Source organism: Microtus ochrogaster, unplaced genomic scaffold (genome assembly GCF_000317375.1).
Source record: "Microtus ochrogaster isolate Prairie Vole_2 unplaced genomic scaffold, MicOch1.0 UNK1, whole genome shotgun sequence".
Lineage (NCBI taxonomy): Eukaryota > Metazoa > Chordata > Mammalia > Rodentia > Cricetidae > Microtus > Microtus ochrogaster.
This window is the reverse complement of record NW_004949099.1, coordinates 25,940,611-25,943,734: the sequence shown is the minus strand read 5'-3', so window position 1 is coordinate 25,943,734 and position 3,124 is coordinate 25,940,611.

The window sequence follows — 3,124 nt, the reverse complement described above, 5'->3', positions numbered from 1 at the left end:
TTAAAAGGACTCAAAGCCCAGATGATTTTCAAGCCCTATTGTGACTGAAGCTCCCTAATGGGCTCCTAAAATCAGTGAGATATTGCTGAAGTGAGGCCATCAAGTCTGATACAGGAGGAAGGGCTTCACTTTCCAGATGAGGTACAGTTTACACTGCACATGTCTCTGCGATCCTGCGGTGGGATGGAACGGTGAAAATTAGAAGTCAGCTCTCCTGGTTTCCTGGAGTCCTTTCAATTAAGCCTTTTCCAGAAGCCACAGCACAGATGGCAGCTTCTTGGTTTTGCAGAGTAACTTCCAGTTCTCTGTTTCCCAGGAGATGAGAACAGGAGGCAGTGAGCTTTCCTCATTACCCTTCTGGTACTTTCTTAATGGACCTGCTTTGCTTCAGTCATGTTTTCTTAAGTACAGGAGGGCAGAGCACTTTCCCCTGCCAGGATCTATGCTCAGCCCATTAGCTCTTCCCATTTCTGATAGAAGGCAAATAAGAAAAACCACGTTATTTTTTTATGAGCCAGTCAAACTTGATGCACAGTGACAAAAATCTATTTGATGTGATTTGTGTGCCTGTACTTTATATGATATGACTAAACACACACACACACACACACATGCATGCACACACACATACACACATGCACACAATGTGGACTGAATCCTGTGTCTTATGCATTTTGTTAAAGGTGTTGTTTTGAGAAAAAAGGTCTATTTTGTTTGGCCTGGAGCTTACTATGCAAAACAAGTTGACATGGAGCTTGTTGTAGTTCTCTTGCCTCTGCCTTCTAAGTGTGGGGTTATAGGCATGAGCCAAGTCACCATAGCCAATAGAGAATAGTCTGCCCTAACTGGTGTCCATAAAATTCTAGATTATTTCTTTAGAATCAAGCAGGACTCTTAAAGTCTGGGTGTAACTTTTTCAGCTGTCGTTTGTATGCATGTCTCTAGCCTTTGAATCTCAGATACCTTCCAGAGGTTCAGGTGTCATAGATTTAGTCTCCAACATGGAGCTCCTGGAATGTGGTGTGACTTTGTGGAGGTAAAGTCTAACAGGGCAGTGCTGCAGGGGTAGCTAAAATCTTTGTAGGTATGCCTTCAAAAGAGACTGAAATCCAGGCCTTCCTTTCTTCTCCACTCTTTGACTGCCTTTTCTTAACAAAGGCCCAAAGCAATGACGCCAAGCAGTTGTGAGCTAGAACCTTTAATACTGTAAGACCAGTATTAATAAAATAAACCATGGCCTCAGCTATTTTGCTGCTGACTTATACAAGTATATGGGAGCTATCTGTCTTTTATTTGCATGTGGCATTTGTGGGGGCATATGGACATGTTAATGTGGCTCTGTGCATGTGTCCCTACAGGTATATGTTTATGTGTGGAGGCCAGAGATCAACGTTGTAGATCTCTCTCAATATCTTCCCCACCTCATTATCATCTTAGTCATCATCATCATAATTATCATTAGCAATTTCACATATGTCTCTTAGAGAATCACTCACCAGTTGGCTAAGCTCACTGGTGAGCATGCTCCAGGTTTCCTCCTGTTTCTACCTCTTCAGCTCTAGGATTACAGATGTGTATGGTCATGGCTCAGTTGTGTCTGAGCTGTGGTGAGGATCAACATAATGAAAGGGAGAAGGTGAAGAAGCAGCGATGCCTAGCACAAGATAGACAGGAAACAGAGAGAAGAAGGTACAGGGGCCAGGAATCACCTTTAAAGTACCTCTCTTAGTGACCTACTTACTACAGCTAAGACATTACTTCTCAAGATGGTGGCACCAGTGGAGACCATGCCTTCCATATCTAAGCTTCTGAAGGACATTATAGATTTATACTTAGCAATGATTTCCCAATGAACTGATCCATGACAAGAAATTTATCCAGGCTTTTGCATGTTCATGTTCCTCTCTGGGAATATTCTCAGCCATACTTACACTTTAATCTTGTAGGAGAGCAAATTATCTTTTTAAAAAGAATTCTATCTCCTCCTCTTTCTCCTCTTCTTCTTTTCTCATTCTTATTTATTATTATTATTATTGTTGTTGTTGTTGTTGTTGTTGTTGTTGTTATTTGAGACAAATTCTCATTATGTAGTTATGGCTATCCTAAAACTGACTATGTAGACGAGGCTGGCCTTTAATTCAACAAAGATCTGCCTACAAAGTTTTTAGATTAAAGGCACATGCCACCATTTCCAGCTGAGAAAATTGTTCTTTGCGTGGTTCCCCCTCTGTAATCAAAAGTGATCTGGATTTTTTTTAATTAATTAATTTATTTTTTTGTTGAAAAAAATTTCTGCCTCCTCCCTGCCTCCCATTTCCTTTCCCCTCCTCCCATTCCTCTCCCCCTCCCCCCCACTCCTCTCCCTCTCTTCCCACTCCTCTCCTTCTCCCCTACTCCATTCCCCCTCCCTCTTGAGTCTGAAGAGCAGTCCGGATTCCCTGCCCTGTGGGAAGTCCAAGGTCCTCCCCCCTCCATCCAGGTCTAGGAAGGTGAGCATCCAAACAGGGTAGGCTCCCACAAAGCCTGTTCATGCAGTGGGGTTGAAACCTAGTGCCATTGTCCTTGGCTTCTCATCAGGCTGATGTGATCTGGATTTTTAAGTGAGCACTGGGGATCTAAGCTCAGGTTCTCATGCTCATGTGGCAAGCACTTTACCCACTGAAACATCTCCTCAGGCCTATCTACCTCTTTTTGTACAAAATACATGTGTACAAAAATATACCCATACTACCCTTAGTGTCTTGTGTCTTGCTTGTATTGTTAAGTCTAAGTCTCTCCTCTGATGCTATAGTCATCTCAATCCAAAGAGATACCAAGGCAGTAGAAAAGCTTGAAAATGTTACAGAAAAAAATGTCAAATGCAAATCCAAAGTCTTCCTGAGGGTTGGCTGATATGAGCTATGTCAGCATCATGGAATTCCATGGTAATATTATAGTTCTATCTCATGAGATTCACCTGGCTGGTCTTTTTTTTTTTTTATCATTCTTACTTTACTTAGCTGTTACTTTCTCAGAAAAACCCTCCTTGATGATTCTTCCTTTTTTTCCTTTTTAATACAGAGTATTTATACAAGTATATTTATGCACACATAAACTTTAAAATTTTCTTCTCTTTCCTTTTTTT